The following is a 13,636-nucleotide window of genomic DNA, read 5'->3' as shown; positions in this document are numbered from 1 at the left end:
GTGCGCTCAGCGATAATTTTGCCGGTTGTTGCTGATATGCCCCCAGGATTGCTGTCTTTTAAAAAAAAGTGGGAAAATTGATTTTGTTGAATTAAAAAAGTATGGGCACATTGTGCCCCACAGATCCCAGCCACTTCAAACTCTGAGCTTCAGACAGCACAAGTCAAAACAAAGAGTGGCAATACCTGCTTATTGGGTCCATCTTCTACACTTTGCATTTAATTTATTAAAGCAAGACAATTGCAGGTTACATGAATTATGATTAGCAAGGGAGTAGCCAGGAAATTAAAATACCAGTTACTTTGAGCAAGATAAGTGAGGCAATAAAATCTATATGGCAGTCGTTCTGAAGACTGTTCCTCCTGAGTGAATTCTGAAATTCTTAAACGTCCTTCCTTCTTGCCATCTATTTTTCAGTCTTTAGTCTTCTCCCCATTTTTCTTTTAGTCTTTTTCTATCTTGCTTTCATTACTTCTTTCTGTGCTTTTTCCACTTGTAGCTATTTGTCTTTTCAACCTAGCTTTCAGCTTTCTTTTAATCCATCCTTCCTTCTCTCTCTGCCCTTCTTACTTTATCAATCCTTCCTTTTTCATTCATCATTCATCCCTACTCATGCGAAACTTCCACCCATCCATCGGTCCACCCATCCATCTATCCTATTTTCCATCCTTCCATCCATCCATCCATCACTCTATCTTTTCTCGGTTCATTCATCAGTCTATTCATCCTTCTCTCCATTCATCCTTCTTTTAATCCATCATCAATAAATCTTTCCATTCAGCCTTCATTTAATTCTGCAACCATCTCTGTATCCATCTCTCCATCCATCCATTCTCTTAACATCTTTCTCTCCATTCAGCCTTCTCTCCACACCACCCTTCCCTTCCTTACAATGCAAGAGACCATTTTTATGAGCTTCTTGGAGACCAGAGTGTCCCATTAGAGTCAAAGAAGCCATAAAGTCATAATCAACAATTTTCTCCTCGTTGAGCCTCTGGTGGTCGCTATATTTTAAACTAAAATGAGCCCATCTTCTTTACATGACTACCTTTCCACTCTAGGTGTTAGATAGAAAACAGAAAGTTTTCTTTAAATAACCCTCACCAACCAGGGTTTCCCCTTGGTGGCATGCTTTATCATTGGGTTATTCCCGTTCCGCTGCAGATCGGGGTGTGCTACCACCTACAGGTTACGTGGGCGCACTTTTTGATGTATACTATGAAGGATGAAGAGACAAATAGGAGGGGGGGTTCGTTATACGTGGAAAACTAAAAATACCTGGATAGTAGGAAAACAATGGACTTATGTTCCTGAATTTCTACTGTCTACTTGTTGCAAGCCCTAGCCCAAGGCTTTGCTTCAGGACCAAGGAATACTACCTGATACCACTCCTGTTAAAATATTCAATTTTGAATGTACTCTACTCTTGGAAAAAATAAAATAAAATAAATACATATACATACAGTACCAATTTGGTAATATGCCCGTAAGATATGTTAGAAGCCAAAATAAGGGTTCATGAGACCAAACAGGATGAAGGGACGCCTTTAGTCACACTTGCATCAAGGCTTCTCCATTGCTATGGGGAATTAGCCTGCCTGTGGCCAATAGATGTACAGATGTCCTCCCCATTACAAAGTTGCAGTGAGACCACAAAGTTCATTTAAGTAAAATGTAAGAATGGCAGTCTGGTAATGAGGCAGCAGTTGAAAACCTCAAAAGACTGTGTAATTCCTTTTTAAATGAAGGAGGATTTGATAATGTTTAGCAAGCACAGTCATTGATGTAGAAAAACAGACTTGGCAAGTGAGGCAGGAATTGTAAAGGTAGAGGGTTTTATAAAGTAAATACCTAATTCAGACTTTGGGAATAATGTGCAGAGAGGGACACCTTCCTGCACATAAACAATCATTTCCCTCAACGCAGGCACCCTTACACTATGGTGCAAGGGTGACAGCGTTGGCAAATGGCAGCTAATTTTGCGCCAGCCCAGGGGAGAGCAAAGGCATCTGTTATATTGTTGTATATATGAAGCATCCTTATGCTTCGGATTTAATGCAGCACAGTGCAGTCAAATGGCTTGCGGACAATGTATATAATATATAGTAACCTATTATTATATATTATATACATTGTCCACAGGAACCATAGTTCCTTGTTACATAATAGATACCCTGGTTCCATGTGAGTAGGGTGGCCCTTGTTTCCTTAATTGCGGCCAAAGGACTTACAGCACCGCGCTGGGTTAATTCCTTGTAAATAAGGCCCTTTATTTGTTTGCAAGATGACAAAAAATGTTATTCAAAGAATGGTTAGGTCACAGAAGAGATTAAGAGTAACAATGGTGACAATGGTGCTATTCAAGGGTGCTATTCGGGCTCTGCATCAGACTGGCCCTCTCTACATCCAAAAGCGGTTCGCCTTCTATACTCCTAACAGACTCCTGCGCTCCGCCACCTTGCGCCTAGTGACAGTATCACGCTTCCACAGGGCCCGTCTGGGTGGCCAATCTTTTTCAGTGAAAACAGCCATGGCCTGGAATGCTTTACCTCTGAAACTTCGCGTCATCCAAGACCTTAGGCTTTTTAAAAAGCAACTGAAAACTTTTCTTTTCTCTGGGGCACTCTAATGTTTTCTCCTCAAGGTTCCGTATGCAGCATTCGCGCCAGGACACTTTTTAAGTATTAGTGTGCGTTAGAAGTACTATATAACATAACATAACATAACAAGCCTTTTTCAGCTTGTACATAAATCCTTTTGACGACACCCTTAAAAAATGCAAATACTTGTTGTGTGATTCATCCAGGGCTAATATTCCCACATTCCATTTTATGAAATTATTGTAAATACTGAAAATGGCCTACATGCACTTGGATTGTAAAAACAAGGGGCTTTAATTATCATAGTAAACATGGATGCCATTCATCATCATTGCCCACAGTGTTAATCAAACTGAAGCATCGCTGTATGAGGGTAGAAACCTCTTACAGAATGTAAGCACAGGGCCATCTTTAGCGCTGTTGGCGTTCGGTGCAACAGTATTTTTTGGTGCCCTCCCATGACCTCCTTCTACACAAGTTCCCTCATTACAACCCTCCAACATAGCCCCCTCATCCCTCCATAGCCCCTCTCTGACATGCATTTTATTTTATTTATAGTGCTACTCCTAGTTCACTCACACTTTAGTTCTGTGATCTACATAGCACATGTCCTTTACAGCATGCACATAAACCCTCTGCACTACTTTATGATGAGTCTAAACTGCCACCAGACAAAAGTTCCAACCCCCTCTCCCCCAGGAACATTAATCACCAGAGTTAACTTGACATTTTTATTGTTGCCTGAAAGCTGCTGGACACAAACCATCACCTGTTTTTTCTTCTTTTTTTTGTGCCCGGTGTGGATGCACTGGCTGCACTGCCCGAAAGCTGTCCCTGTAAAAGTTCACTAAATGCTATGCGTAAAATGGCAGAATAGGCGGTAAAGAAGAGTCAGGCAGCAAAAAATGAGTTTAGGGACATTTAGTAGTTCTCTGAAACAGATAAGAAAAGACTGTCAGAAAACCAGAAAGGTGAACAAAAGCACCTTGTAGATGACTCCGAAATATAAAAGGAGGAAACTGTGGATGTCACATGCACCTTACTCAACACACATTTAGATTGGTGGAGGAGAGGACAAGACCGACAGAAATATCTAAAGCCATGGTGTAGGAATTATTTTTTGAATATTGGGGGGGGTAGGACCCTTCTCAAGCAACAACCACAGTCCTTGACAGAGAGAACCAAAAAAAGGAACTAAATGAACATTTGCTTAATCTTCTGGTAGCATGGCACAAAAAGCAATCAGGACCAACTTAGAGGCAATGTGTAAAGTATTTTTGCAGCCCACAAACAGTAATAGTAGAGTAAAAATAAAAAAAAACTTTAGTAAATAATATTACACCAAAACAAATGTATTCCAATCTGTAGAACTGGAGTTTTATAAAAATAGCACCTAAAAGATCAAAGTGCTAACTGTGGGTATCTGGTCGCATGAGACCGAGGCTAAGTCAAAAGTTATAGATAGATAGATAGATATATTTATTTGCACAATTAATTAAAATCATTGCAATTCACACAAAAAGAACATAAAAAGCACTTTGCGCTCTCGATTTAAAATAGTTTTTTTTTTTAAAGAGAAAGGGGAGGAACTTTATGGCTGACACAGCAGAGGTTCATGGGTGGTATCTGCCGGTACAATTGAGTAAATCTTAATCATGAATTTTACAAATCAGGCGGCCATCTGAGCTGAGTCTTTAGTGTGGAGTCATGTGCCATTTTGTTTTTTGCACAGTAGGCAATGAATCTTGCTTTCATGATCCAATGTTGGGAAAACAAGCGGAACTCCATACGGATTTGGGCGTGAGAGGTCGAGTTGGGTAGGTGAAACACTCTGCGAAAACAGGCTGATTGCATTCTATCCAAACAGGTGAACATTTTATCTTTAAAAGTAGTGGTGCCAAAGGCTATAGTAAATAGTAGTTTGGCATCTATCACTCTGATTAACTGAGTGAAGTATGGAGAATGGAAAGCTTTCTTGGCTCTTAAGAAGGCCCCCTCCAGGCTGCGAACCATACCTTGCATTGCCGCGATTTGCGGACCCGGGCTCCCTCTATGGTCTATCCAGACTCCAAGATATTTGTATGTGGTAACTACCTCTGTAGTTTTCCGAGCGATGTACCGGGGCTCTGTCTCGCTCGGCATCGCGAGACTACCATCACCTTGGTTTTAGAGATATTAATCTTCAGAGCATTTGTTTCACAATATGTTGCCAAGGAATCAAAAAGTTGTTGGAGGCCCACCTGAGTTTGATCAAGGAGAACCGTATCATCTGCGTATTGCATTGACTGGATTTTAACAGATGCGATTCTTGGTGGAAAAGCTCGAGAGCGAGCCAGCCACTGCGAGGTACAAATTAAAGAGTAGAGGGGCCAAAATGCATCCCTGCTTTAGGCCTCTGTTGGTCATGATTTTATTGATTGTAGACCAGCCAGCGGGGACATTTATTTTGACCCAGGTATCAGAATCCAGAGCGAAGAGGGCATTCAATAGGGTTTGCGAGATGCCATTTGAGATGACATCAGTGATGTCACTGACCATGTCATGAGTGATGTAATATGTGACGTCATCAGCAGTGCATTGCGGGGGCCCTTTTGGGATCCTGCATCAAGCATAACTCTTACGGACATTGTTCTGTGTTTATGTCTTCGTGTGTTTGTCTCTCTATATGTGTTTTTTACTTTATTGGGCCCCCTCCATTACTATGGAACAACAACTCGGGATACTCGAATCTCGTGTGGGTGATGAAAAAAAACGCTTACGAACATGAAGTGTCTGACTACAGGGCTACCCCACAAATGGTGGTTTTCCATTTGGAGTCGATACCCCTCCCAAAACGGGGTAAGAATGAGTGTGTGAAATATGTAGATGTATGCATGAGCGTGAAAGGTGAGCATGCAATTACGCGATCATGTTATATGTAAATAAACCACGGCGATTATTATTATTTTTATAGTGTTTTACCACGAGGGAATTACACGGGTGTTAGATCAATATGCGTAGACATACACCTAAGAGCAAAAGGTGATAGGATGCGGCGCAATGCCGCCACCAAGCCGGGCAACACACAGATAGGAGCGTGTGAGAAACTCAGAGTGCTTTTTCACCCGCCTCCTCGATATGTCTGTTGGTTTCACCATTAATGAGTTGAGACGTACGCCTGTAGATATGAATATTCCTGGATCTCCATATATAAAAATGTGTGGTCTCTTTTTCTTTTTTTCTTTTTTTTTTTCTTTCTCTACTTAGATGGAGTGACATATAAGACTAATTAGTCTACGTGAATTGATAAGGAGCGTTAGTTGCCCTCATCCCCAGTAGTGCAGGGAAATCCTCTGCCCTACCCATACCAGGGGGCATTATATTCCGCCCTGAAGAAAGTCCAGCACCCTTCATGCGGCTAAATAGGACTGAAACATGTTGGCTATAGGGTCTTATGACCATAATATCCCCATTGACCCTTAAACTTTATTTTATTATTACCCCCGGCAGTTCCAAGAATAAAAGGGATACTGGGAACTGCTGTCGGTTTTTAATCTTTATCCCCCTGGCCAAAAACATCTTCTCAAGAGCTCCCTGGAATATGGTCGAGCCCACCTCGACTTGTAGGCGTCGAGGTGTCCCAATGATGAAGCATGACACCACTAGGGCGTGTGAGGGAATATAAAACAAAAGGAGTTGCCTCCTTCCCCACTTAGTAGTGGTGTTCTGTCCTGACTTCATTTAGGGTCCTCAACATCTGGGAGCTTTAGGTCTGTTCAAATACAACTCGCAATCTCATTATGAGTTGCTAGTGGGGAGTACTTCTGGTAAAATAGAGGCCAGTCTGACATACTCATATTTCTGTGAGGTAAACCTTGACCTCTCACCAGTGATGGAGAATACCAAAAGTACAAAATGTTAAAGATGAACTGTCCATAACTCAGAAAGGAGTTAAACTGGGAAGGTCGAGAACCTTAATTACAGAGAGTGGCTAAATAAGGACATCTTGGTATTATTGCCACCAAGAGAGTTCTCCAAAATTGAGTTTTATTTGCATATTTAGATGCAAGAGTTGAAAAGGAACTCAAGGCCTGTCATCTATGTAACTGCCTTTCTGCACACATTACTCAACATACTCTTACATACTCTTACTATGTCAGAAATCCCTAAGCATGCATTGGAGAGAATAGCCATTGGTTTCCTTGGTCCACTCGATAAGGGTCATCATCTGATGGTAATTGTGGAGTACTCGGGTTTTCCATTCATTGAGGATCCATTCATTAATGGCCCACCGATTATCAGTCAAGAATTCAAGGATTTCCTGGAGCATCTAAACATAAAGCATCAGAAAAGTACACCTTTGTATCCGCAGGCCAACTGACTTGTTGAGTGTTTTATTAGTATGCTAAAGAAAGCAGTACATTGTGCAACTCTTGACATGCTCAGTTTAAAAACAGTTTTTAATTCCACCCTACAAGCCTATCGTTCAAAACCTCACTCAACCACAGGCAAACGTCATGTGACTTTGATGTTCGGGAGGGCAATGACAACCAAGTTACCTCAATGGACCAAGAAAAGAGAAGGAAGTGCGAATACAACTCGGACTAAAGACTTGGTTAATAAAAAAAAGATGAAAGGCTATACCGACAAGAAGCAACATGCAAAGAACATTGAGTTTAAGAAAGGCAATCTAGTGATCACCCGAAAAACGCAAAGGAGGAAATCTGATGCTCCATATTATGCTTCACCTTTCCACGTAGCGTCCACCAGGGAACATATTGTTACTGTCCAGTGTCCTGGAAAGTCTGTTACCAGAGACTTTTCTCTCTTTCCTCATTTGAATCATTAATCTTCTGATCAAGATGGTGAAAGATAGTCCTACATAACAGTACGACATCCCTGGGTCTAAACAAATTACTAGTATAAAATGTGATCAAAACTACAAGATAAATTGAGAAGAATTACTCAAAACAGAATCACAGATACCCCTAGAACTGTGGGCATATCCCTTTTTAGGACAAAATCCCTCACTCACCACAAGGTTGCATGCTTCATCATAGGGACTCTCCTCTCAAAGGAAAACCCTAGTTCCTTTGAGGGCTACAACCCTCTCACCAAGAGAGAGGAGCTCAGGGATGTTTTTATAACGAAAAGGATATTCTAAATCCTCATATGAAGAGCAAAGAATTCTAGGGTTGAGAGCGCAGCACAAAAAAACAGTGAAAAAAGTGCAAATAAAACTAGCTAGTGGGTGTCCAATTCTGAATTTATTCAAAGACACCAGCTGCCAGGATTAAAATCAGAGCACCAGCGGTATGGATTTATAACCGCTACAGTGAGGAAAAGAATTGGTCAACATGTTTCAGCCATATCACCCACACGTGGGTCAGGCTTTCATCAGGACCTCAAAAAGGTGCGGCAGCGAAAATGTGAATCAGTGCAACAAAAAAGCATATATTTTTATCAGAATACAAACTCAATCCTCAGTCAATCTGTTACAAAAAGGAAGAGTATACCCGCAAATGCTAGGTACTCAGTCCCACCTCAGCCTGGCAGCCGCTCAGGAAGGGGGCACCGCTCTCTCCGTCGGTACTCCGTATCTAGTTGAGCCGGCTTTCATCAGGACCTCAAGTGACGTTATAGTTAGGGTCAGATTCTACTCATACAAAACCAGAGAAAGTCAGCCGTTATAGTTAGCTGAGTTAACTATAACTCGCGCCCCCGTAAATGCACTGATTATGACCTCACATATTACATCACTCATGACAGGGTCAGTGAGTCACTGATGACATCGCTGATGACACCTCAAATGACATCACTGATGACATCAGTGATGGCATCATCCACAGCATCCCTGACGTACCCACTCATACCCCTATAGAATCCTTTATACACCCAATGCCACTCCCACACAACCATTCACAAACCCATTCATAAGGCCATACCAGCCATTCTGGAATAGATAGGGTTCAAGCTGTTTCCTATACTGCTTTAGGTATATCACATGTCTCTAGATTGGTCCAGGGTCTTAAAGCCATCGATTTGTGTTTTTACACAATATGTATTGTAAGCTAAAGTGACTTCAGCTGACCGCAGATATTGTTCCAGGGTCTTAAAGCCATCAATTTGTTTTTTTTAACACAATATGTATTGTAAGCTAAAGTGACTTCAACTGACTGCAGCTATCTAATGGGGCATTATCAACCACTGGACTAAACACAGTAGCCCAGTCTTGTTAAGATATGGAATGTACGCATATAAACTATGACCCTAAAATGTAATGATAGCCCCAACAGGGAGCCAGAGAGAGCGCCTAAATGATAATGCAATTTAGTCACACCCAATATGACCAGGTTGACATTTTGAACGTTTTCCAACCAATTATGCTTTTTTCCCGTTTCTTGAAGAAAGAAGCTCCCACAGTTGTCAATTTTGGTGTCAGGATCCCTGGGGCTGTCAAACCGTCACTTGTACCTGAAGCAGTAGGTCAGGGATTTGCGTAATTTCAAAAGACACTTGCAAATTACCCACTAGGGTAAACACACACAAGTATGAAAACTCTGGCAGGTAGGGAAACAAAGAGAAGGACGTTCCTTTGCTGCTGGGGCTAGGAAATGTTGGCACTTCTGAGTCATGAGGGCCCAGTACAGGGTCATGATTATCACTTATGGGGCAGAAGAGCCTACTGCAAGAGAACCAGACAGTATTCAACACTTGGCAAAAGCAGTTCATGGGATTGCTCTACTTCTCGCCATTTTGCACCCAGTTGCTGCTCAAGCACTTTTATTATTTGTTTTCGTTTTTCTCTGTCTATCTTTAGGTAGGTCCCAGTAATATGGACTCTGTCTTTTCCTCTTGCTTTCTTTTTGTTTCTGCTGATCTCCAATCACTGGCAGCTGAAGTAAAGATTGGACTCTCCACACTCTCTTGTATGGCTCTCTAACTGCATCCTAGTGTCTGGGGTCTAGTTACTGCACACCTGGATCCCTCTAACTGTATGCTATGGTCAAGGGGTGGGTTAGAGGTGAACTTGTGTCTGTATGTAATGTGATTTATACTGCTATACAGAACCCCACATTTTTCCCCAGAAAAGTTGTTACTTTGAAGACTCCTTGACTGTAGAATGGTCACATCCCTCCGCAAGAACCATGGGCTGTATCTCTCTTCCTTCCCTTTGGCAGTGTAATACTTAGTTTGTCATTTACACAGGTTCCCTATATTGGGGAGAGAAAATTGAGTATGTCCAGTCCTTAGAAACCACTCGAGCGCTCAAGGATTCAGACATTGCGAACCAATGATAGCATTTGCAATCGAATTTTGCACACCTTTGATCAGAAATTGACGAGCTTCATCCTGCAGATGCATATAATGACTAGTGTTTGGTGAGGGTGCTCGCTTGTTTCTGAATGAATTTTGGTATTAAATAAAAATTCCCATGTCAATAATCACTTAATTGAAATATCGGAATGTCGACTCCGGCCACTGAGATATTGTTGTAGTCTGATTTCAGTTTATTTATTTGCCTAAAATATTTCATTGTTTATAACACAATACAATGCATGTTGATATAAGCTAATATGGTATACTTTGGGATGTTCAATGAGCAGAAGCAGTAAGCATTTCTGAGATCGAGCTGTACATCTAGCTGTACATCTAATCTCTGTGGGTTAAAACCGAGCAACCCTTTTCATTATTCATCACAGATCCAAATTTATTGATAGCATGGTATTGTAAGAAAATGCCTCTTTTTCCATGATTACTCCCATTTGTCTGGACTGATGCTGTCGGTTTTTATACTCTGCACACAGGGAACCTGCTAACCAGGCACCATTGCATGTGCTTTGAGCCCTAAAAACTTGTTGAATTGGTTAAAATCCCTGAATGGCACATTTAACTTACTTGTAAGTTTCTAGTATATGGTACCTCAAGGTTCCAGGGCTTGTAAGCTAAACATCACTAGTGGGCTGCAGCACTCTCTGTGCCACCACTGAAGTGACCATGCAAAGCATGACTCTAGGCCATCCATAGCAGCCTAGATGAGCAGTTTAAATACTGCCATTTCAACCTCTCAAAATCACCCTTGTGCCGGGCTTAAACCTTGCTTTTAAGTACAAGTGAATCACCCCTAAGTTAGACCATACCATCCCTAAGTCACGGTGCATAGTATTTAAAAACAGGACATATGTATTTAATGTCTTTCCATGTCCTTACTGCAGACAAGGCCTCAAACCTGTTTTTGACTGTTGCAAGGCTGGCTTTTACAGAGAAAACCCTGGGTTAAACTTAAGTTAGGATTTTGTCTTACGACCAAAACTTAAGACAAATTTAAGACAAAATCCTAACTTTACTACTCCTAAATGCCTTGTGTGAATACTGAAAGTCGTAAAGTTGGGATTTTGTCTCAGATTACTTTTGTGAATCGGGCCCATAGATTTTAGTAATATGCAGACTCTACGCAGCACAAATATTTGTATAACTCTCCAATAAAAGCATGCACTCTACAGCACCCATACTCTACCCCTCAAAAAGAATAAATCTATTTCATCACTGAAGCCTTGAGCGAGTCCATCAATTAAAGCCAATACAGGCTTCCAAGTATCTTTTACATTTGCATATTAACCAAGTGCGTACATTTTTCATTCCTTGCAGACAGCAGACACAGTTGCAAAAAGGATTGTTTCTTGTTTAGATGCCTTTTCCACCCTTGGCTTAATAGCATGGGATACTCCCTCCCTTTTCCTTCACTTGAGGCATCTCACTTGTTGGAATTAACCATCCAGGGGGCATATCAGCAAGGCTAGGCGATAGAAGTATTGCCGCTTATGCGGCCATTTTCAGCCGAAAACGGCGATAATTTTATCGCCTAATCAGCAAGCTCACGCTAACGCGTGAAGTTAGCATAGGAATTCCTAACGCCCAGCTTTGCATCTCTAATCAGATGCAAAGTGGGCGTGCCTGACCTGACATGACAGGAGAAATGTCGCTAAGCGACATTTCTCCTATCATCAAGCCCCACGCTATGAAGCATAGCGGCAGGAAAAGTAGCGATAACCCCTGTTATCGCTACTTTCTTTACACCTGCTTCAGGACTGACTTAGCAATGATATCCTATGGAAGGTGGATATCATGGCTAAGTTTGTGGGGCCCTATCAACAAGCTAACGCCACATTGCGTGAGATTATCGCTGGGTTTCCAGTGATAATCTCACGTTAGGCAGTTAGCGTGAGGATTTTTATTGCTTTTGAGATAAGCATTGCTGATAGCATGCTATCTCAGCGACAAAAATCCACGCTAGCCGGCGATAATTATCCTAGCGCTAAGTGCGCTCAGCGATAATTTTGCCGGTTGTTGCTGATATGCCCCCAGGATGGCTGTCTTTTAACAAAAAGTGGGAAAATTGATTTTGTTGAATTAAAAAAGTATGGGCACATTGTGCCCCACAGATCCCAGCCACTTCAAACTCTGAGCTTCAGACAGCACAAGTCAAAACAAAGAGTGGCAATACCTGCTTATTGGGTCCATCTTCTACACTTTGCATTTAATTTATTAAAGCAAGACAATTGCAGGTTACATGAATTATGATTAGCAAGGGAGTAGCCAGGAAATTAAAATACCAGTTACTTTGAGCAAGATAAGTGAGGCAATAAAATCTATATGGCAGTCGTTCTGAAGACTGTTCCTCCTGAGTGAATTCTGAAATTCTTAAACGTCCTTCCTTCTTGCCATCTATTTTTCAGTCTTTAGTCTTCTCCCCATTTTTCTTTTAGTCTTTTTCTATCTTGCTTTCATTACTTCTTTCTGTGCTTTTTCCACTTGTAGCTATTTGTCTTTTCAACCTAGCTGTCAGCTTTCTTTTAATCCATCCTTCCTTCTCTCTCTGCCCTTCTTACTTTATCAATCCTTCCTTTTTCATTCATCATTCATCCCTACTCATGCGAAACTTCCACCCATCCATCGGTCCACCCATCCATCTATCCTATTTTCCATCCTTCCATCCATCCATCCATCCATCACTCTATCTTTTCTCGGTTCATTCATCAGTCTATTCATCCTTCTCTCCATTCATCCTTCTTTTAATCCATCATCAATAAATCTTTCCATTCAGCCTTCATTTAATTCTGCAACCATCTCTGAATCCATCTCTCCATCCATCCATTCTCTTAACATCTTTCTCTCCATTCAGCCTTCTCTCCACACCACCCTTCCCTTCCTTACAATGCAAGAGACCATTTTTATGAGCTTCTTGGAGACCAGAGTGTCCCATTAGAGTCAAAGAAGCCATAAAGTCATAATCAACAATTTTCTCCTCGTTGAGCCTTTGGTGGTCGCTATATTTTAAACTAAAATGAGCCCATCTTCTTTACATGACTACCTTTCCACTCTAGGTGTTAGATAGAAAACAGACAGTTTTCTTTAAATAACCCTCACCAACCAGGGTTTCCCCTTGGTGGCATGCTTTATCATTGGGTTATTCCCGTTCCGCTGCAGTTCGGGGTGTGCTACCACCTACAGGTTACGTGGGAGCACTTTTTGATGTATACTATGAAGGATGAAGAGACAAATAGGAGGGGGGGTTCGTTATACGTGGAAAACTAAAAATACCTGGATAGTAGGAAAACAATGGACTTATGTTCCTGAATTTCTACTGTCTACTTGTTGCAAGCCCTAGCCCAAGGCTTTGCTTCAGGACCAAGGAATACTACCTGATACCACTCCTGTTAAAATATTCAATTTTGAATGTACTCTACTCTTGGAAAAAATAAAATAAAATAAATACATATACATACAGTAGCAATTTGGTAATATGCCCGTAAGATATGTTAGAAGCCAAAATAAGGGTTCATGAGACCAAACAGGATGAAGGGACGCCTTTAGTCACACTTGCATCAAGGCTTCTCCATTGCTATGGGGAATTAGCCTGCCTGTGGCCAATAGATGTACTGATGTCCTCCCCATTACAAAGTTGCAGTGAGACCACAAAGTTCATTTAAGTAAAATGTAAGAATGGCAGTCTGGTAATGAGGCAGCAGTTGAAAACCTCAAAAGACTGTGTAATT

The sequence above is a fragment of the Triturus cristatus genome, chromosome 2_2 (genome assembly GCF_964204655.1).
Source record: "Triturus cristatus chromosome 2_2, aTriCri1.1, whole genome shotgun sequence".
Classification (NCBI taxonomy): domain Eukaryota; kingdom Metazoa; phylum Chordata; class Amphibia; order Caudata; family Salamandridae; genus Triturus; species Triturus cristatus.
This window is presented reverse-complemented; position numbering follows the sequence as displayed.